Below are 22,468 nucleotides of genomic sequence, written 5' to 3'. Positions count from 1 at the left end.
TGTGACCTTGGGCTTATTTTATCCCTCTAGGCCTGTAAAGAAAAAGGAGTAATAATAATACCTATCTTAGAGATATAGTTGTTGTGAGCATTAAAAGGGTTAATGACTATAAAGCCCTTACATTAGTGCTGGCAGGACGTAGTAATTATCGTCATCGTTGTTTCAGTTGAGCAGCTTAGTAAATTTTCTCTGAGTGCCACACAACTCCGGGTCAGTATAAGGGACGTAGTTTGGAATGTCTCTGTAATGACTGGAAGAATCTTGGCCTCTTCCAGCCATTGGGGTTCCATAGGTGCTTTTCCTAGCATTTCTGGGGTTTTTAATTTGTTTGTTTATTTTAGCTTTCTTTTTTAATCAGATATCTGAAAGAAAATAGGATGCTGTTGGAGAGGTTTATGTACTTTTGAAAGCACTTTTTAAAAAATACTTCCTTTATTTACAAGATATCAATATTAGGCAACTATATTGATTAAAGGGGAAAAAAACCACACCACCCTCTGCCTGCCCGTTATTTCTGTGGTGTGAACGGTGGTGGTGGTGGTGGTGGATGTGCAGCCTCTTCATGGGCTGGAAGGCCAAATCCAGAGTTACTGGAGCGTGGGCTTTTCTGAGCTGTTGGGATCCGGGTGTTAGGGGAGGCCCCACCTAGTGCCAGGATTTCTTTCATTGTGCTCCTTTATGCCCGTGCAGTATTTACCCTTTGGCAACAGGAGAAAGCTCCCTGTTTCTCTTAAAGACCACATGGGAACTTAGCAGCTGATGATTTTAGGTTCCTTTTTCACTAGCAGAGGGGCCTTCAGGGCAGGTTCTTGTTACCTTTGTTGGCTTTTCTGAAGTGAAAAGAAAGCCTCCCCTTTGTGAGGCCTGGGAGGGAGGGTGACAGTCATTTCTCAGCGGCTCCTGTGGATTTGTGGACTTTGAATCTTGGGCCGAGATTTTGGTCTCAGTTGGTTCCTGTTGATGTTCCTTGCTTGCCACTTCTAGAGCCTGAATGCCTTATCAGAACAGCAAGTAAGTTGCTCAGTTTTTTTCACACTGCCACTGTGGCCAGGGAGAAAGGTAACAGTGTCGCCGCAGAGCTCATCAGGGAATGTTTCTGTCAGTGTATTTTCCTCTTCCTTTTGACCCCTCTGCTGACTTGTGTCTCACTTCCTTTTTTTTTTCTGTTTGGTTTCTTTGAACTCTGTTCCTTCCTTTTCACTGTCCATTTTGGGTTTTCATCTCCATGTACCACTGCCTTACCTGTTTGTATGCCTGTGTGCCTCTTTTTTTTTTTTTTTGAGGGAACTTCTAAAATTATTTATTTATTGATTGATTTTTGGCTGCATTGGGTCTTCGTTGATGCGCGCGGGCTTTCTTTAATTGCGTCGAGTGGGGGCTACTCTTTGTTGCGGTGGGCGGGCTTCTTATTGTCGTGGCTTCTCTTGCTGCGGAGCATGGGCTCTAGGCACGCGGACCCAGTAGTTGTGGCTTGCGGGCTCTAGAGTACAGGCTCAGTAGTTGTGGCACACGGGCTTAGTTGCTCCGTGGCGTGTGGGATCTTCCCGGACCAGGGCTCGAACCTGTGTCCCCTACATTGACAGGCAGATTCTTAACCACTGTGCCATCAGGGAAGCCCTGTATGCCTCTTTTGTGGCATGGCTCGGGAGAGGAATTTTGCTAGTCTGAGATCGCCTTCATGTATAAAATCCCAGAACCACCCAGTCCTTTCTTTCTCCTATTCCTCTGATTTCTGTAAAGTTAAGGACTCACTGCTTTAGAAAGCAGTTTATTTTTGTGTCTCTGGAGCCACGTTCCTCAGTAAATCCAGGCTTGGCAACTTGACAACTTATTAGGGATGGCATCCCAGTTTCCCTGGTGACAGGGTCTAAGCTAGTTCTAGGCTGTTTCCTCTGACCAATCAGGAATGCCATAACTCTAGATCCTGTCTTGGGAGAGATCTGGGAGGCACTTGTTAATTTTGGTAGCACAATATTGAACTTGGTTCTCAAAGTGTAGTCTGGGGACCCTTGGGGTCCCTAAGACCTGTTTGGTGCTATACAAAGTCAAAATAATTTTCATTGTAACATTAATGCAGTATTTGCCTATTTCACTCTCATTCTCTCACCAGTGTACAGTGGAGTTTTCCAGAGGCTAAATGATGTGTGTTGATGTCATCACTCTTGGCCAGTGGAATGTGTACTTCTTTATTTTTGTGTTTCCTAGAATTTTTAAGGTAGTACTTTAAGGCATAAATATGGAAGTTTTCTGGGACTTCCCTAGTGGTGCAGTGGTTAAGAATCTGCCTGCCAGTGCAGGGGACACAGGTTCGAGCCCTGGTCCGGGAACATCCCACATGCCGCGGAGCCACTAAGCCTATGTGTCACAACTACTGAGCCTGCGCTCTAGAGCCCAAGGGCCACAACTACTGAGCCTGTGTGCCACAACTACTGAAGCCCACGCACCTAGAGCCCGTGCTCCGCAACAAGAGAAGCCATTGCAATGAGAAGCGCACGCACCACAACAAAGAGTAGCCCCCGCTCGCCACAACTAGAGGAAGCCCATGTGCAGCAACAAAGACCCAACGCAGCCAAAAGTAAATAATACACATAAAAATAAATTTATAAAAAAAATATGGAAGTTTTCAGTGATGAACTCGATTTGTTCTCAGTACTTCTGCTGTGCTCTTACTAGTTTTCTTCGGTTATACCTGCTAATCTCTGTAAACCTCATTATTGTACAATAAGTAGTTATTTTAAAATCCCAGCATTTTCCTTCACCTTTGAAGAAACACAAGAAGTAAGTACAACCTGCAACACTTACTTGTAAAAACTTTTTGGAAAACTAATAATTTTTAAAATTTTATTTATAGTTTATTTTAGCACTTCTGTTTTATTCTTAAATAGAAGAAAATTTATAGTATTTCTCTTACATTTAAGGATTAATTGTTGGCTTAAAAAGGGGAGGTTGGAAGTCTTGCTTTCTCAACGTACCTGCCAGCTCTGTTTACTGCAACTGGACATATCAACAAGTGAAAGGGAGGGATCTACTCTGAAGAAACTGGGCGAAACTGTAGACAAGAACTGAAAAAAAAAAAGAAATGAAAATCATAATGAAAGTTATCTTCTCAGCTTTATAGATGCAAATAATGTACTTTATTGTATCTTATGCAACAGAGCGTTTTCATGTAGTATTAGGATGCCAGTTAGGTTGAAGCATCATTTCAAGACCAGTCAGAGTTTAAAGAAGAAGGAATTACGTGTTTTAAGCGTACACACCATGGTCTCTTTAAAAGCCAAAATTTGTTCCAGCTTTTCCACCTAGAAATGACAAAGTCACTGAAGCCTCTTACAGGATGAGTTATTGGTTTGGCTGGAATAGCCCACCCAGTAGCTGAGAGACTAATGACGTTTTGAACAGCTGACGTTCCTGAATGCCCACTGAATGAAAAGTCAGTAAAGTTCAGGGTAGTGCCACTTCATACGTTACCGTGACTTGTCGAATTAAAGATTTAGCTGCAAACATGAAGACTGAGGTAATATTTATAAAATTTTACTTTCACCTTACAAATGAGCAGATTTATAGACATGGCTCAAGTTGTATCAGCACCAGGTATGCTTCAGAAAATATTTTCTTTTGTGTGAATGCTCAACAACAAACACAAGTTGTGATAAATATGCATAGGGTTGAATAACTTTTTTGACTCTCATGGTTTATCCTGAAACAATTTCATTTCCATTTGCACTGTTGGTGCAGAAGCAGTGACAGTGAAAACTGCTGGTGCCATAACATAGATCAGGGCAGTGGCACAAAACTGCTGGTGGTCGTAGTCATGGACTTTTCTGCTACACACTTGTGGTTTAAAAAAAAGCCATTTTCGCTTAAGAATGCCTTGGATGAAGCACCAAAAATTATTGTTTTTTTAATTAAATCTCAACCCTCCAATAATAAAGGTCTTTGATGTTCCAAGTGAAGAAATGCAAAGTATTCATGGAGCATTGCTGCTGTATACCGTAGTCCAGCTGTCTGGAGAAAATGCACTTGCGTGTTGGAGCCGAACCATCTACATGGATCATCATTTTTACTTGAAATAACAGTTGATGGACAAACTATAGTTGTTCGTACTGCAGTATTTAGTGGACATTTTATTGAAATTGAACAAAGCCTGTCACCATTGCCGGTGATAAAATTCAAGTTTTCAAGCAAAATTTAGAATTTTGGAAAACTTGTATTTGTCAGACTTTTTTGATGAGATCGGTGATAAGATTGATGGAATGTGATTTTTCTGATGTTGTATGAAATGCCAGTATTTGGAAATTCTGCATAATTCGGTGAAGGAATGTTTCCTAGATTGTCAGTGGGTAGAAGAGCCATTCAAAGTGCAGGATGACCAGTGGATTTTAATGTAAAAGTACACAAAAGGTTCATTGATAAAATTTCAGATTGCACATTGCAACTAGTCTTTAAAAACTACTACTTGTGGAGTTTTGGTCTAGTATCAAAGAAGAAAATCCTCAATATTTGAAAGGCTATTAAACTCCATTTTCCAACTACACATCTGTGTGAAATGAGATTTTCTTTATATCTTTCAATCAAAACAGCATGTGGAAACACACTGAATGCAGAAGCAGATATGAGAAGTTGGCCCTCTTCCATTAAGCTAAACATTAAAGAGATGTACAAGAATATAAAGCATGTAACTCTTGTTGCAAATTTCATTTTGTTTTAGAAATAGTTTCTTCATTTAAAAAATGGGTTAGTTGTGTAAACAGGTAATAGGTTTATTGTTGTTTTGAATGAATAAAAATAATTTTTAAAATTATCAGTTTCAATTTCTAATAAGGTAAACTGTTGATATCTATGACCCACATAAACAAAAGATCTTCATAGTCCTTGATAAATTTTTTAAGAGTTTGAAGAGTTCTTGAGACCGAAAAGTGAGAAAACCTTTGTTGTAGACAAAACCTGAGTTGATTTTCCTCAGTCTTGGGCTGGTTACCTGTGATGACTTCACAGGGAGCCCTTGTTTGCAGTTCCCAGCCCTTGTAATAATCCCTGCCTGGGCCTCAGAGACTTTGACCCGAGTGAGCTTATTTCCTTCTTCTAATACATATAGCATTGGCCTTGTGAGGTTTTTTGTTGTTTTATCTGTGGTTTATTTCCCCCGTTTTTTCTCTTTATTCCCTAATTTTTCTTTTTCTCATTTTCCCTTTCTCTTTATTCTTTTATTTTTCTCATTTTTTCTTTTTTTATTCTTTAGTTTGTTAGGTTTTTTTGGTGGGGGGGGGTCTGGCATTGTGTTTTAATTACATGATAAAAATCAGTTCATCAGGTGGACTTCCTTTAGTATGTGTGAAGTTGTGGTTTGGAAAATATAGTTTCTTCACTAAAAATAAGTAACATGTTTATATGTAATGGGTTTATTAATGTTCTTTTAAATGAATGGAGACACTGATGGATATAACCCATATAAACAAAAGCTTTTGGGGCGCTCAGTTATTTTTAATACTGCAAAGGCTTTCTGAAACCAAAAAGTGTGATAAGAACCACAGCTGTAGACAAAACCTGGGTTAATTCTCCCTGGCTTTGTTTGGTTGATTTCTTGGTAATTTCATTAAAAAAAAAAAAAAGAAAGTTTTGCAGTTCCCAGCCCCTATTTAGTCCTGGCTGGGCCTCAGGAAGGTACTTGCTACCTTGGTTTGCTGTTGTTCTAGCCGAGGAAGCTGGTTCTCAGTGACCAGAGGGGACTTTGGCCAACTTTGACCAAAGTTGGCTCGTTTCCTCCTCTGAATACATAGCATTGACCTTGTGATTTTTTTTTTTAAACAGTTAAATTTGATTTTTTTAAATGTTGAGGTAATTTTAAGCTTAGAAAAGTTGCAAAAATAGTCCAAAGAGTTTTTGTACGTTCTTTATCCAGCTTCCCCTTATATTAACATCTTATATAACCATAGGACATGTATCAAAACTGAGAATTAATCTTGGTATCATACTGTTAACCAACCATCTTCAGATTTCATCCGTTTTTCCACCGATGTGCTTTTTGTGTTGAGGATCCAGTCTGGGAGCCCACATTGCATGTAGTTCTCCTGTCTCTGTAGTCTCCTTAGCCTTTCCATGTCTTTCATGACATTGACAGTTTCGAAGAATGCTGGTTATTTTTATAGAATGTTCCTCAGTTGTGGTAGTCTGAAATTTTCTCATGGCCTTGTGCTTTAATTCTGATTTTTCATTGTGGTCAAATACACGTAACACAAAACTTATATTTTAATAAATTTTTATGTGCATAGTCCAGTGGCATTAAGTACATTCATAATGTAGCCAGCGTCACTATTTGTAGAACTTTTTCATCATCTCAAACAGAAACTCTATATCAATTAAGCAGTAATTCCCCATATTCCCTTCCCCCAGCCTTTGGTAACTTCTTTTCTGTTTTCTTTCTCTATGAATTTGCTTGTTCTGAGCACCTCATATAAGTGGAATCATACAATATTTGTCTTTTTGCGTCTGGCTCATTTCACTTAGCATAATGTTTTCAACATTCATCTATCTTGTAGCTTTAATTACATTTAAAAAGTTAACCTGGATTTTACTGTGATGGTATGTGTTAACTTGATATGTTGGAAAATATAGTTATTAAGACATAGTTGTAATGGGTTTAGTAATACTATTTTAAGTGAATTAATAGATTAACATTTTCTCTTTTTTTTCTCAGTTTTAGTTACAATAACAGTAGCTATAATCCACATCAACAAAAGCTATTTGAGGTCCTTAATAATTAAGGCATAAAGGATTGTCCACACAGGAGTGTGAGAATTGCTTTTGTGGATCATCCCTGTCCTTGATTGGCTGGTTACTTGCTGTGACCTCATAATGAGCCTTTGTTTTGCAATTCCCAGAGTCCTGGCTGAACTGCAGGAAGGCACTTGCTGCCTTGGTTTGCAGTGTATCTGTATGAGGAAGCTGGTTCTCAGTGACCTGAGGGACTTTAACGAAATTTGGCTTATTTCCTCCTTCTAATACAGAGCACTGGCTTTTTTTTTTTTTCCCCATTAAAAAAGCCTTTGGCTTACTTGGATTTCATCATGACAGTAGATTTTTTTTTTAAGCTTATATGTAGGCTATTGGTCAATTCCAAATTTGAAAACTGCAAAGCTTGCTTAGTCTCTATCCTTGAAAAACCTTGGTGCCTATAATAGCTGAAGGCTGGTAGGCTCCAGGCACTCACTGAGGCCAGAACACCCAACAGTCTGTTCTCAGGGTGGCTGCAGAGCCTACACACTTTGTTCCTATTTCTTCTGTACTTAACTCTTTGTTAGTCCTGTTTCTTAGTGAAACACGCCTGCCAAATCCCACTTTTATGTAAGAGCACTTTATTTTCTCCTGGAAGAGGTAAGCAGATTTGTTGTGTATGTAACAGCGTGGGAACTTTATCTTTGCTTGAAGCATCTTTAAGAGATACAGTTGCAGTAAATATATTTCTGAACTACTATATTATTTTCCACCTCGTTCTTTTGCTTGTATTCATTCTCCAGTTAACATAGCACCTCTTTTTTTAAAAAAAATTTATTTATTTATTTTTGGCTGCGTTGGGTCTTCGTTGCTGTGTGCGGGCTTTTCTCTAGTTGTGGCGAGCGAGGGCTACTCTTTGTCGTGGTGCGTGGACTTCTCATTGCGGTGGCTTCTCTTGTTGCAGAGCATGGGCGCTAGGCACCCGGGCTTCAGTAGTTGTGGCACACAGGCTCAGTAGTTGTGGCTTGCGGGGTCTAGAGCACAGGCTCAGTAGTTGTGGCGCACAGGCTTAGTTGGCTCCGTGGCATGTGGGATGTTCCCGGACCAGGGCTCAAACCTGTGTCCCCTGCATTGGCAGGCAGATTCCTTTTTTTTTTTAATTTAATTTTATTTATGTTTTTGTACAGCAGGTTCTTATTAGTTATCCATTTTATACATATTAGTGTATATATGTCAGTTGGCAGGCAGATTCTTAACCACTGCGCCACCAGGGAAGTCCGTATCTCTTACTTTTAAAAGCTCTTCTTAGTACCGCTAATAGTAGACCTTTGGGCCTCCTATAATAGTCACTCAGACCAACTTTAAAGCAAATCTTTTTATACTTATCTTATTTGCTCAGAATCATTTCTCATCAGAATCATTAAAAAAAAAAGTTTAATCAAGTGCTTACCTTATGTCAACTTGTGTCTACATATAGACTTGCAGGATTGTAGCTCCATTTCCCAGCACTCAGCAAGTCCCATAAGCCTCTGCTTTTTACACAAAGCATATTTCTTTCCAGAATTCAACTTGATGTGCTTTTTTCTCTCTCTTCAGCCACTGGTCTGTATGGAAGATAGACTTGCTTTCAAAGGAGATTTGTTCACTCTATTAGCTAAGGCAGTGACTCGGTAACAGTGCCTCCTGGATGGCCCTCTAAGTACATTACTCTGTTCCCAGTGGTTGGGAAACTCTTAAAGGCAATGGGCTGAGTACTTGAAGGGTAGATGTCTCACAGGGCACAGTTTGCCCTGAGGCTAGTGTCTTCAGCTATAGACATGATAATAACCGGCATTTATTCAGCACTTAACTTTGTCCCAGATACTTGCTTAATTAGCTGTTTTACATTCATTAACTCATTTAATCTTTGTGAGATAGTAGGTCTTATTATTTTCCCCACTTTGCAGATGAGGAAACAGACGCCCAGAAATGTTGAGTAACTTAAGGTAACAAACTCATGTGGTTCAGAGTGTTTGTTGGTGTCAGAACAAGACTTTCTTGACGGTGGAGAACACTTTGGCTCTGGCTTCAGTTGTGTCCTGGCAGTGGAAGATAGATCCCTTAGGATGAGCTCACAGCCAGTGTGGGCAAAACATGGCTCCCAGGCCGGCTTCAGAGTTGTGCGTGCTCTCCTCTGCCCCACCTTGTTTCTTTCTGCCCTCTGTGGCCTGTTGTAAAGGTGGCACAGTGCTGGAGATGCAGCTCTTTGGGTTTAGCTCCCTGGTCTTAACGGCTGTGGGAAACAGTTTTTTGATCTTATTGTTTAATCCTGGCTTCTGGTTTTCCTCTTCATCTCTTCTTACCTTCTGGGATTCCAAGAACTCCTTTAGAAAAACCGGAGTCTTGAGATCCAAAATTGGTAACCAACAAGTAAATACCTCATGGCATAGGACAGTTTGGATTCTTAGATTTGACTGTCCTGCTCAGTAGCACCTCACTAACCCCCAAAAAGAAAACTTTTGTTTGTGGATCTTAACTATGTACATTTTATCCTTACGCAACTAATATTTTCTTTTTATATACCATTATGTACACTTACACACGCAGAAGCCCAGAGCTACTTGCTTTTAGCCTTGACTGCCAAGGACACTGAGAGCACTGTAGCTGGTAGTGCCAGGCCTCTGTGTGTGTTTGGGACTTGCCAGTCCAATCCTGGGAGCTGAATTCTGTCCGTCCTGCTGTGTCTCTTTATCCCATCGCTTGTGTAATATGCCACTACTTCCTGTTTGCATTTGTCAGTCTTTCTTTTGGTTCACTTCTCTCTCCTGAAGCTGTGCATGTGGTCCTCCTAGACATCTGGAGTTGTTTCTTCGTGAGAGTGAACCTCTGAGGAATTTCAGTTAACTTGAGTTTATGAGTTTTTGGTTTGATTTACTTGCTTGTCTACCCCTGGCAGTATAGTGCCTTTTCTTTTATCCTGTTAGAGGTTTTGATTTTATTAGCAAAATTCTGAAATTTTGAGCTGATTTAAAGATGTCCGCATGGGGCATGGGTAAAGGGGGTGAGCTGCTGCCCTTGCTTCAAGCATCACTTATCCACTTGTGCCCCTGTTGCTGCTCTAGCAGAAAAAGAGGAGGAGTTCAACTTATATGATTGTATTTGTGTTCAAACCTGATTCACTTCTCTGAGATCACGGTTACATGCCATTTCTAAATTACTTTAGAATCCATCTTTTTGTTACAGTGGAAAAACCAAGGTCCATGTGAATTACTTTGAGAAGCACAGCCTGTTGGGTTTCTTATGAGTGGTTCTCCCCCTCCCCACTTCCCACCTCCAGCACTTTTAAAAAAATTTATTAATTAATTTATTTTTGGCTGCGTTGGGTCTTCGTTGCTATGTGCAGGCTTTCTCTGGTTGCGGCGAGCGGGGGCTACTCTTCGTTGTGGTGCGTGGGCTTCTCATTGCAGTGGCTTCTCTTGTTGTGGAGCATGGGCTCTAGGTGCCTGGGCTTCAGTAGTTGTGGCACGTGGGCTCAGTAGTTGTGGCACACGGGCTCAGTAGTTGTGGCTCACGGGCTCTAGAGCGCAGGCTCAGTAGTTGTGGCACACGGGCTTAGTTGTTCCGTGGCATGTGGGATCTTCCTGGACCAGGGATCGAACCCGTGTCTCCTGCATTAGCAGGTGGATTCTTAACTGTTGCGCCACCAAGGAAGTCCCTCCAGCACATTTTTATCTCTCCTCAGAGGTGGCTGCTGTCACATACAGGTGTTCTTTAGTGATGCAGGCCACTGCTTCCTTGGAGAGTGCATGGCAGTGTTCTCTTGCTAATGAAAAGGCTGTCATAATGGGTTAGGTCCATAGGGGCTCTGCCCTTCTGTACTTGTATTCCTAGGGAGAAAAATCTCTACCTTAATTACCACATCATGCTGGCAGAGAGGTGTGGCTGCTAATCGATTAGATGACAGTCCTTTGCATTGGTGTGGAACTGTTGAGGTTGTTTTGTTTTTAAATAAAATAGATTTGAGCCAGGTAAGTTTATTTTGAAGAGATAAAGATTTCCCTTTATTAACCTCATGTCTTTTTTTTTTTTTTACAGACTGTCTTTTTTCTCTTTTTTAAAATTAATTAATTTTTGGCTGTGTTGGGTCTTCATTGCTGCATGTAGGCTTTCTCTGGTTGCAGCGAGTGGGGGCTACTCTTCGTTGTGGTGCACGGGCTTCTCATTGCAGTGGCTTCTCTTGTTGCGGAGCACGGGCTCCAGGCGTGTGGGCTTCAGTAGTTGTGGCACACGGGCTCAGTAGTTGTGGCTCGCGGGCTCTAGAGTGCAGGCTCAGTAGTTGTGGCACACGGGCTTAGTCGCTCCGTGGCAGGTGGGATCTTCCCAGACCAGGGCCTGAACCCGTGTCCCCTGCATTGACAGGCAGATTCTCAACCACTGAACCACCAGGGAAGTCCCAGACCTCATGTCTTTAGTGCCATTTCTGTGTCCTTATCTTCTAACTTGGTAGTAAGAAGCACTAAGTTGGCTTTTCTTGTCATTTTGGTGCCGGTGGCAGTGTCTTTTCCTCTCCTGCACCTTTGGTGTGCTTTCTTTCTGTTTGGTAGCACCAGATTCCTTTATTTGTTTTGGTTTTCCTTCTCTCCTCCTGTCTTGGAGTGGTTGAACCCTATTCTGAAATATATTTTTAAGATAGTGTTTAAAAGCAAACACCCTGCCTTTCTTGAAACCACAGAAACTGCTTGTGAAACAGCCGATAGAGCAAGCTGCCAAATCCACACTGTTAAAACCAACTCCTAACTGACAAAATGTCAGACACTGATGTTAAACCTTCTTCATGATTAGGGTGTGAGGGTTTTTCTCATTAATAAATGTTTAGGTGCTGAACTCCCAGTTTCACATTTGGAATGCCTTACATTATAAAATTCTGCATAGTAAACCATTCCAAAAGAATCTTGTGCAGCTAATCTGCTATCTGCTGTAGGAAAGGTTTTCAACAAAACAATTCCCATTCCCCTTCCCCTACTTATTTATTTTTTTTAATTTCAGAAAAGGATTTTCTTTGGAGGTGATTTGGGCCAAGTCTCACTAGCTTTACCATTTTTAAGGTAGAACTATATATAAAATATATAAACAAGGATCTACTGTATAGCACAGGGAACAATGTAACTATATTCAGTATCTTGTAATAACCTGTAATAGAAAAGAATCTGAAAAAGAATACGTATATATGTGTGTGCAGACACACACACACACACACACATATATATAACTGAATCACTTTGTTGTACACCTGCAATATTGTAAATCAACTAAACTTCAATTAAAAAAAAAATAGAACTAGCTTCAGAATTATTTTTCCCCCAACAGAGGAAGACTGGGGCCTTAATCTTTATCCTTAGCCCCTGAATTACCTTATTTTTTTTTTTTTTTTAGGATGGCATAGAATCTTCTGTTTGTCTAGGGAATTTCTTTCCAAGTACTTTCAGGAATAAGTATTCGTTCCTTCTTGAAACCTTCCAGAAGAACTCTGACAGTGCTGGTAGCCTGCTGAGTAAGGGTACAGTTTAAAAACTGGTACTAGTGTATACATCAAGCTATAGCACTGCTTGAATGGGAGTTGATGAGGGAGACCAGGCTTGACAACCAATAATTGGGAAAGAAAAGGAAAAGTATATTAACGTGCCTCCAGAGTCACAGCCAGCACTGAGATATGGGCCTTTGGATGCAGAGCTTTACGAAGCCCTTCCAGGTTTTCCCCAAGAGCACCCTCTTCTGTTCTAACGCTAAGGGCTTGTTTTGATTTCATTTCCATGACCTTAGCGCTGAGCAACTTTTCTGACTTTGTGCTTCAGCCCTTCCTGTATCTTCTTTGCTTGTATATTGGGCCTGTCTCTGGTTTCTACATGGGGATGAGACAAGGAAGGCTAAATGATTGATTCTTCAGTGAGTCTCCCGGGTTGACTTCCTTTCATACCAGCATCTCACAGCTCTCATCATGGTCCACTCAGTGGGTGGGCATCCCCATTCATTGAAGTCCCAGGGTTTAATATGTATTATTTATTTATTTATTTGGCTGCTCCGGGTCGTGGTTGTGGCATGCGGGGTCTTTTAGTTGCGGCATGCGGGATCTAGTTTGCTGACCAGGGATCGAACCCAGGCCCCCTGCATTGGGAGCGCAGAGTCTTAACCACTGGACCACCAGGGAAGTCCCAAGTCTCAGGGTTTAGATAGATCCTGGTAGAACTCATGGTCGTAGCTAGAAGCAAGACCCGGGATCTTCAAATCTCTCAGCGCATGGTTCCTCTGAAAAATAACAAAAGCTACAGACTTCTAGTAAATTGGAGGGCACAGGCAGACTGTAACTTTAGTTAGCTCCTGGATTTGGTCCTACGTTGGACAGTGTGATTTGTGCTTATCTCTCCAATTAGGCAGTCAACTTTTTTGAAGGCTGGGCTGTATTTTACCCTTCTCTGTATCCCTTCCTCCCCCATAGTCTCTTAGAGTGCTTTGCACATGATCATCTCTCAGTGAATTATTTGTGAAATAAAACAATAAGAAAAATTACAACATGGGTATTATTCTTCATTTACCACCACCCTTGGGGAAGTGTGTCCATATTGATTTGTGAATCAGACATTTGTCTATCAATTTTTTGGCCATATAAGTCACAAGTCTTAATTGGTGTCTTAATAGGTTCAATAATGACTAAAAAGAACTGGGGCACGAACCCACGTCCCCTGCATCGGCAGGCGGACTCTCAACCACTGCGCCACCAGGGAAGCCCTAAAGGGGACGTTTTACCCTATTACTGGATTGTGTTAAGAACTCAGAGAGGAAACCACAGCGGGGGAGTGCACTGCTGAGGAAACCCTGTCTGGCTTCCCGAAATAGGGAAGAGAGTGGAAAAGCCAGGCCCTCCCGGTTTTGCTGAATTCTGTTCTTGCCCCTGACACACAGCATCTCTGGCTATGTTGTTGCTTTTGGTTAAATTGGCCTCATCTTCCCTGCTTCTGCAATGGGTGAACAGAGGTACACTGGGTGTTGGGAATTTTGTCCAGAGCTGGAGAGATCATGTGGTCTGTATCAAAAGGCTGGAGTTATTTATAGTGGGAGAGAAGCTAAGGAGCATGGCACAGAAAGAACTGATTTCACACCACCTCAGCACTTGGTGGTGGTACGGACCCAGATTTCTTTTGGAGCATCTCAGGGGAGATCAGGTGCTTTTCTGAATTGACCAAGAGCTGTGAGGTGTCAGGGACCACATTTTCCAGGACCATTTATGGGTAGGGCAAGAATGCAATGACCGTTTTCTACTTTCTCTTGATTCCTTGGTCTTTGTGACTCAGGGTGTGAGAGCTCCAACTGACTTTTTTTTTTTTTTTGCGGTACGCGGGCCTCTCACTGTTGGGGCCTCTCCCGTTGCGTAGCACAGGCTCCGGACACGCAGGCCCAGCGGCCATGGCTCACGGGCCCAGCCGCTCCGCGGCATGTGGGATCCTCCTGGACTGGGGCACGAACCCGTGTCCCCTGCATCGGCAGGCAGACTCTCAACCACTGCGCCACCAGGGAATTCCTCCAAGTGACTTTTGAAGCTCCTGGTTTTGAACCAGTGCAGAACGCAACAGCTGTGTAAGATGGTGGAAAAAGGACCTGTTGGACTGGTCTGCTTGGACCCGCCTCCCCCTTCCCCCACTTTGGGCAGCAAGGCTGAAACTGCTGCTTGCTGGGCTTTGCCAAGTTGGTTTCTCCTTATGGATCGGCTACCATGGCAGGCAGGCAGGCAGCTCCCCATCCGGGAGCCCTCCGAGGAGCCAGGCTGCTAGGGAGTCATGCTGCGGGGGCGGGGGTGTGGGGGGGCAGGTGCTAGGCACCAGGTGTGCCACCTACCCTACCAGGGGCTGTACCTACTCAGAGCTGCTCAGACTAAGGCTGCAGAGCCCTGAGGCCTGCTGGAAGTAGACTGTGTGTCACGGTACCTTTTCCTGCACCTTGTGGCCACATTCGTGGTATGCAGAGAGGCTGGGAGTGGTGAGGAGCTTGTAAGTTGTGGGTAAATGAAGTCTAGAGAGGGAGAGGATTCTTGCCTAGGGCACACTGAGTTCAGGGTTGTAATGTTTCTAAGTCCAGAGTTGTCACCTAGATTAACTTTAATTTTCTCAGCCCTAGGTGGAAGAGGTTTTCCAGTGTGCGAGCTTGGTGTTCAAGACATGTTAGGTGAGGTTTACTTATGGAGCCAGACTTCTGGCAGGTTGACTCGATGTAAGACAAGGTCAGGATGTGGTCTTCAGGATGTGCAGACCATGCTCACTTCCTACTGTGGTCTCAGGGACAGGGCTGGAAGGTTTATGAGCACAGAGGCACTGAGAGCCCTCATATCCACCTAGGACAGACCCTCAGAGCTCAACTCCAGCCCCTCATTATACAAGTGGGGAAACACAGGTCACAAGAGGGTGAATGACTGGCTCAGGATATGTAACTTGTTTGGGTGGAGCTGGATCTAAATTTGCTCTCTCTTGAGGACTTGGAGCTGTATCCCCCGTTGCTTCCACTTCAGAAGCAGTCCTCTTGCTTAGAAGACCTGTGCGGGGGCTACCTGCAGCCCTCATGGCAGAGGGGAGGCTGGGGAAGGACAGGTGAAAGGGCAGTAGGCCCCAGCTCCACACACTGGCCATGAGCTCTGAAATCCTGCCAGAGTCTGCATCCGTAGAGACACCAGAAGGCCCTCGAGAAAGGATTAAAAGCAGTGGGCACCAGCATTCTAGCCCTGGCCCAGGGTGAAGTAGTCACGTGGAACAGCGATGTGCTAAGAAGAGCTATTGGGTAAAGAGTCACTCCGAAAAAAGCAGGAAGACCCTGACCTCTCGTGAATTAGGAAAGCATTGCTTGAAAGCCTGTTAGGTGCCAGGCGCTGTGCCTGGGCACTGAGGACACAGAGTTGACTTAAGCCCTGGAAATTTCTCTTAGGTCACTCCCACTCTTGTGCAGTGGTGAACAAGACAGCCACCGAGAGTTGTGAAGGAGACAGGCCGTTCGGCAAGAGCGAAGTCCTAGTGCAAGAAGGCGGCTGTCTTTGGGACACCTGGAGTGATGTGTCAGGGACCCTGTGAAGTCAGAGAGGTGGAGCAGGGAAAAATTCCTGGAGGACGTGATGTCTGAGCTGAGGCTAACCAGGAAGAAGAATGGGAACGGAGGATGGAGGCAAAGCGTTCCAGGCAGTAGGAGGCCGTGGCAAAGGCCTGGAGGTCTGAGAGAACACTTGAAGACAAGTGGCAGGAGCCCAGAGTGAGACTCTAGGGCGGGGCGAGGGCAAGGCTGGAGCTGCAGGCAGGGAAAGGGAGCTGCCAGCTGAAAGAAAAATCCAGAAACGATTTGGGTCTGCAAATCAGTTTTACAGTGTGTGTGTGTATATATATATATATATATATGTATATAGACATTTACCCCATGTATGTGTACGTATACATATAAATCGTGTGTGTGTGTGTTTAAGGGGAGCTTTGAATATGAAGCCATCACTTCCCGTTCCCAGTGCTGGGCGTCCTGCTGAGGTGACTGACTGTGGATGCCCCCCACATGTGGCAGAGTAAGAGGACTGGTTTTTCTACATGCAGGTGTGGGTGGAGGGTAGGCTGTCCGAGGTTTCCGTCCTGGCAGGTGGGAGTGGTTTTAGCTTTGGAGCAGAGCTGGCTGAGGACACTGTGGGGCTTCTTCAGGCCCAGGGACAGGACCAGTTTCCCTCTTCTCATGGGGGAGTGACTCACAGGCCGTTGCTGACACCGGAGGTTCTGCAGGCTTTTCAGAGGCAGCCTGTGGCGGCTGGTGGTAGCAGTTGGTGAGAAAGAAGTACATAGTGGCCATTTCTCCTGCCACTCCTGACAGACATTTCTGTCGCTAAATAGCACCTCTCTGTGGCAGCCTTGGGCTCTGCTCTGGTAAAGGAGGAGCATTTCCTCTCCGTGAGAGGGGCCATCTGAGGCTTCTGCTTGACCCTATACAGCACGCCAGCGAGAGTCCCCCTTCCCTCCTGCCACTGGCAATCAGGGGCACAGGTCCTTAAGTGGTGGACCTTAACTTACAGGGTCATAGAAATGACCATGCTCCAAACGGCAAAACCAAAGCACGTGAAAAGCGACCTGAGGTTAGAGTGTGGACTGTCTGTCCCCGAAAGGTGGAACAGGGACAGGGTCTCACTTGACTGTATGTGGCTGCTGCCTTGCAGATAGCTGGGCTGTCCGCTCTCCTGCCAGGGAGCAAGTTTTGTTCCCATGCTAGTCCGGCTTTTACTGTTTCCCCTCCTGCCTTTCCCCAGAGACCATAAACCTGCCTACCTCCTGTTATGTTCTAGTTCTGATAGGAGTACCATTCAGAGTTCTTGGCAGGAGACCAACTCACTTCTCTCCGGGTTGGTTTCCCCTTCTTTTCCCAGCGTGTTGGATGTGCATGTTCCCCAGAGTTCTCCATATGCAGCTGTAGTGCCCAGAGATTGGAGCTCTCCTGCAGTGGGAACCCAGCTGCTTCCCTCCTCGGTTTTAGGGGAAGGGCTTGAAAATAGAGAATCATAATCTCCCTTCCTCCTCCTCCTCCTGCCCCCCTCCCCCCACAATACACCAAGCAAACTGGAGTGACCGGCTCAGGGGCTCAGAGCGGGACTCAGCCCGCCTCACTGCTCTGCATGACAGCAGCGATCTGGAGGAAGATTAATGGATGTGTGAGTATGTGAACCCCGGAGCACGTTACCATCTCAGGCTGGTCCTCGGTGGCAGGTGTGGACTTACTCTGGTGTTAGGGACACCAGGGCTTCTGAGGGGAGATGATGACCCAGCCAGGTGTGTGTCTGCCTGAGGCCACCCTCCTCTCTAACGTGGGGAGATGGAAAGCGCTTCTAAATACCCCTGCTCTTCAGAAGAGCTTGGTGGGCGGTTCGGGGAGTTTGCTCTTGGAATCCTTTGCAGCACAATATCCTTTCTCCCCTAAGCCAGGTTCTTTAGCTCCTAAGCTGGACTTAACTACCTTCACTTCTTGTAGGATGAGTGCATCTCCCTGGCCGGGGTGAGACTGTGGGTGGAAGGTTAGGAAGGGGTAGCTGCTCCTTGCTAGAAAGGGGAGCTTGGAGAGGGAGCACAGGTTGCCAGCAGGTATTTCGCATCCCCCTCTGGCTGGCTAGAGAAGGGTGCCACCCCTAGTTCCTGTCTGCGGACCTCTCCAGACAGCCAAGGGAGCACCCAAATGGAAACATCCTCTTTCTGCCGAGGCTTGAGTGCCTAAGGCAGAGAGACCAGATGGTAGCAGCTCAGGCCTGCTAAGAGGGGAAGATTGGTTATTTAGGGGCTGTGACAAATGGTTTTGCAGAAGAGCAGGGGAGAAAGGATCTAATTTAGCAAAGCCAGGGGCCAATTTCTACAGTAACCCTGTGGAGAGCCCAGACGGCCTGGAACCACAGGGCCACAGGCTCAGGTGCTGACTGCCTTCTCCCTTCCTTCCTGTGTCTGGTGGCTAGTGATGTCATTGTGAGGTTAACCCTCTGGTCAGAGAGGACGACCCTGACTCCCTGCTGCCTGAGCCCTTCTGCCCTGGAGCTGTACCTAAATGGCCTCCCGATTCTGACTTTGTATAGGGCAAGAAATGGTCATAGGAAGCTTTGTTTTGATAGTTTGACTTCTGATTGGGCATTTAGCCATCTGAGAACTTTCTTTCTTTTTTTAAAAAATAAATTTATTTATTTATTTGTTTTTGGCTGCTTTGGGTCTTCATTGCTACGCGCGGGCTTTCTGTAGTTGCGGCGAGCAGGGGCTACTCTTCGTTGCCGTGCACGGGCTTCTCATTGCGGTGGCTTCTCTTATTGCAGAGCACAGGCTCTAGGCGCGCGGGCTTCAGTAGTTGTGGTTTGCGGGCTCTAGAGCGCAGGCTCAGTAGTTGTGGCTCACGGGCTTAGTTGCTCTGCGGCGTGGGGGATCTTGCTGGACCAGGGTTCGAGCCTGTGTCCCCCGCATTGGCAGGAAGATTCTTTTTTTTTTTTTTAATGCACAGATCTTTTTTTTAAATTTATTTTATTATTTATTTTAGTTTTGCCTGCGTTGGGTCTTTGTTGCTGCGCGGGGGCTTTTCTTTAGTTGTGGAAAGCGGGGGCTACTCTTCGTTGCGGTGCGACGGCTTCTCATTGAGGCAGCTTCTCTTGTTGCGGAGCACGGGCTCTAGCACGGGCTTAGTTGCTCCGTGGCATGTGGGATCTTCCCGGACCAGGGCTTGAACCTGTGTCCTGCATTGGCAGGCAGATTCTTAACCACCGCACCACCAGGGAAGCCCCTGAGTGCTTTCTTTATGCAAAAGTACCCTGGAAACACCCTGCTTTAAGCCCCATGCCACATATGTTTCTTGGTGAGACAGAGAGCCCCTGCTTGGGTATTATTTTAATTTGGGACTCTTTTTTTTTTTTTTTTAATTAATTTTATTTATTTTTATTTTTGGCTGCGTCGGGTCTTCGTTGCGGTGCGTGGGCTTCAGTAGCTGTGGCTCACGGGCTCAGTTGCTCCACAGCATGTGGGATCTTCCCGGACCAGGGCTCGAACCCGTGTCCCCTGCATTGGCAGGCGGATTCTTAACCACTGCACCACCAGGGAAGCCCCAATTTGCGACTCTTAATGGGGCCCTATATTGCTCATCCTTCTAATCTCCCGGACCCCCGCCCCCCAAAAAAAACCCAAACCTTTTATACGAAGAACTTTGGAAAGATGGAGCAGTGCCTCAAAGTCACTGGATCAAAAGTGGTATTTGGCATAGTTAGCTGGTTTGGTGTTTGGTGAGAGATTTCTGCTTTATATTTGAGCAAAAGATCTCTTGGCAGGAGGCCTCTGTGTGGTGTTCCCAGTGCTTGCCCTGTGTACAGGGTTTGCCCCCTTCCCTCCCCTGACAGGTTGTTTGAATCCTCTTGCCCATAAACAAGTGCAGCAGAACATGTCGGGCCAGCTCACGTGACCTTGGTTATCTCTTAATGGGGTAGCCAGCATCAGCTTTATTTTTTTAATTATTTTTAAAAATTTACTTATTTATTTATTTTTGGCTGTGCTGGGGCTTCGTTGCTGCTCACAGGCTTTCTCTAGTTGTGGCGAGTGGGGGCTGCTCTTTATTGCAGTGCGCGGGCTTCTTATTGTGGTGGCTTCTCTTGTTGCGGAGCACAGGCTCTGGGCACGCGGGCTTCAGTAGTGGCTCGCGGGCTCTAGAGCGCAGGCTTAGTAGTTGTGACGCACAGGCTTAGTTGCTCCACGGCATGTGGGATCTTCCCGGACCAGGGCTCAAACTCGTGTCTCCTGCATTGGCAGGCGGATTCTTAACCACTGCGCCACCAGGCAAGCCCCAGCATCAGTTTTAGATACCACAGTATCTGTTTGGCTTCAGGGGCAACCTAGGCCTAAAGTCAAGCTGCCATGTACTCAGTCCCAGTGAGAAACTTGTTCTTTCCAATCTTCTCCACCCAGCTTCTGACAAATGAGCCCTCCTCCATTTATCCGACGAGCTAGCCAAGGCACCTGCCCAGGTCATGGCCACTTAGTAACAGGATTCAGCAGTCTCTGCCCTTGGCCCAAGGTTGAGACTGCAGTGGTAGCGGCGGGCCCAGTGAGGTAGAAAGGAGGTACCCCGTAGGGAAGACAGTCACTTGATGTGTTAGAGCTCCACAAAAATGTGGAGATGCCAGGAGGAAGCCTGGGTCTGTCTAGAAAGGGAAACAGGAGTATTTATGATTCCTTAGTGAGGACCAGGTAGGAAAAGTCAGCTCTTGTGGGACAGGAGTGAGAAAAGGACAGCTAGACAGTTTCATTCCTTCTTACCTTTATCATCCCTGAATTGCTACTTCTGGTATCTCATTTATCTTTCTCCTGTATCTCAAATCCTGTCTGCCGGGGCCCATGACATGCAGCTGTTTCAGGAAACTGCCCCTGAGACAGATGCATGCCAGCTTATGGGATACAAAACCCAACACCGAAAATCCCATCTTCCCAAACAGTGATCTTGTTATGTTGTGTGAAGGACAGCTGGTGGTGGGAGCCTGGCTGCCACGAAGGCTGCTGAGTCTCCAAGCCAGACACACTCAGGAGCTGGGGGTGCAGCTAAGTTTTCACCACCACACTCACCCCCACTACCCTGGCTCTGAGTCTCCCTCCTCTCACTACGGAAGAGGCAGTGCTCTTCAGTACATAACAATCAAGGACTCTAGCCACACTGTGTGAGTGTGTGTGTGTTTCTTAAATACCGGTCACATTTCCCATTGTGACTATTAATTTGCAAAGTTTCCAGTTCCATATACCTAGAAAATCTTTTTTTTTTTTTTTTTCCTAGAAAATCTTGGCAAGATTATTGACATTGTGTGTCTCAGGAGCTGTGGTGTGTACTCTGGATTTTCCTAGGGTTGGATGTGTGTGTTTAAAGTGCTTTTTATCAGGGACAAGTAGAGTGGCCTTTTATGGAAGGGATAAAACAGTTGAGCTGCTGGAGCCTTTTCTGGCTCTGCCAGAAACCCATGTCCAAGTCTGAGCTGTGCAAATAGGTGACCAGAACTTGGTCTTCCAACTCTAACACTCTCCTAGGCTGGTTTGAAAGATCCATCTCTTTTTGGAGAATAGAGAATTTGTGGTAAGCAGTGGGTAAAGAAGGTAAAGCCAAAAGCCGTATCTGGGCTTCCCTGGTGGCACAGTGATTAAGAACCTGCCTGCCAATGCAGGGGACACGGGTTTGAGCCCTGGTCCGGGAATATCCCACATGCCTCAGAGCAGGTAAGCCAACGCGCCACAACTACTGAGCCTGTGCTCTAGAGTCCCTGAGCCACAACTACTGAAGCCCGCACACCTAGAGCCCGTGCCCCACAACAAGAGAAGCCACCGCAATGAGAAGCCCGTGCACCGCAAGGAAGAATAGCCCCCACTCACCGCAACTAGAGAAAGCCCACACGCAGCAACAGACCCAATGCAACCCAAAATAAATAATAATTAATTTTTAAAAAATCATATTTAAAAAATATAAAAACTTATGTTTTTCTAGCAACCTACAGAATAAGTTGGGAAAGCATGTGGAATTATAGTAATAATAGCTAGCATGTCATGAGCATTTAATATATGCCAGGCATTGTTCTAAGTGTTTTGGATGGTGTTGGATAATTTCTGACTTTACCCCTTTGTTTTCTCTTGATAGAAACCCCGTTATGACTATGGGGTCTTTGTCCTTGTACTCGGTGTTTGCATGGACTAACTAGATAGAACAACAGGATGGGTAGCAGTGGCCTCCCGCTACGCCGCCAGACTCTTCTGACCGGAGGTATCCTGGGTGGGTTTTTTTCTCTCAATCTTCCGGTCTTTATTTAAGCCACCATGCCTGTTGGCAATTAGAGCTGCCCTTCAGGATTTGTTGGGGAGGATCTGTATTCCTTTTGCAGGCATCCTTTCTTCCCTGCTCTCTCTGAGTGAATTAGGAGGTGGAGAGCTAGAAACTTGGCTGCTTGCCTCCTTCAAAACAACCAGCATTCTCTTGTCTGCAGTCTGTGTAATAAATAGTGCATCTAACAATGCCCCAAAGTGGCCCCCTTCCTCCCCAGCACCACCGGTCAGTTGGTGGATCTAGTTCCTGAGGGCTTCCACCAGCACATGAGTTAATCTGTACCAAAGGGCCCTGTTCCCGTGTTCAAATCACAGACGTTAGAAAGCTCAGAACCTCCAGCAGTGAAGTCTGAACCCACATCTCCCCGTTGCCTTAGCCAGGGCTAAACTGGCCTTTTCTGGACTACTCCTTTCTC

At 45.1% G+C, this 22,468-nt stretch overlaps 1 protein-coding gene across 10 annotated transcripts in view; it reads left to right on the top strand.

The window, feature by feature from the left end:
- Positions 1-22,468, top strand: part of MARK2 (microtubule affinity regulating kinase 2) — a 56,444-nt gene that overhangs the window by 7,507 nt on the left and 26,469 nt on the right. The window contains exon 1 of one of the 10 annotated variants that reach the window (XM_024748731.1): positions 21,848-21,993. The exons of 8 other annotated variants lie outside the window; for them this stretch is intronic. The gene's annotated coding sequence lies outside the window, so the exon portion shown is untranslated. Of the gene's footprint in view, positions 1-21,847; positions 22,003-22,468 lie in introns of those variants that run through there. One more of the 10 variants, XM_024748733.1, reaches the window with a different exon arrangement.

Source organism: Neophocaena asiaeorientalis, unplaced genomic scaffold (assembly GCF_003031525.2).
Source record: "Neophocaena asiaeorientalis asiaeorientalis breed wild unplaced genomic scaffold, Neophocaena_asiaeorientalis_V1.1 scaffold43, whole genome shotgun sequence".
Taxonomy (NCBI): Eukaryota; Metazoa; Chordata; class Mammalia; order Artiodactyla; family Phocoenidae; genus Neophocaena; species Neophocaena asiaeorientalis.
Note: the sequence above shows the minus strand (reverse complement) of the source record. Positions and strands in the feature narration are given on the sequence as shown.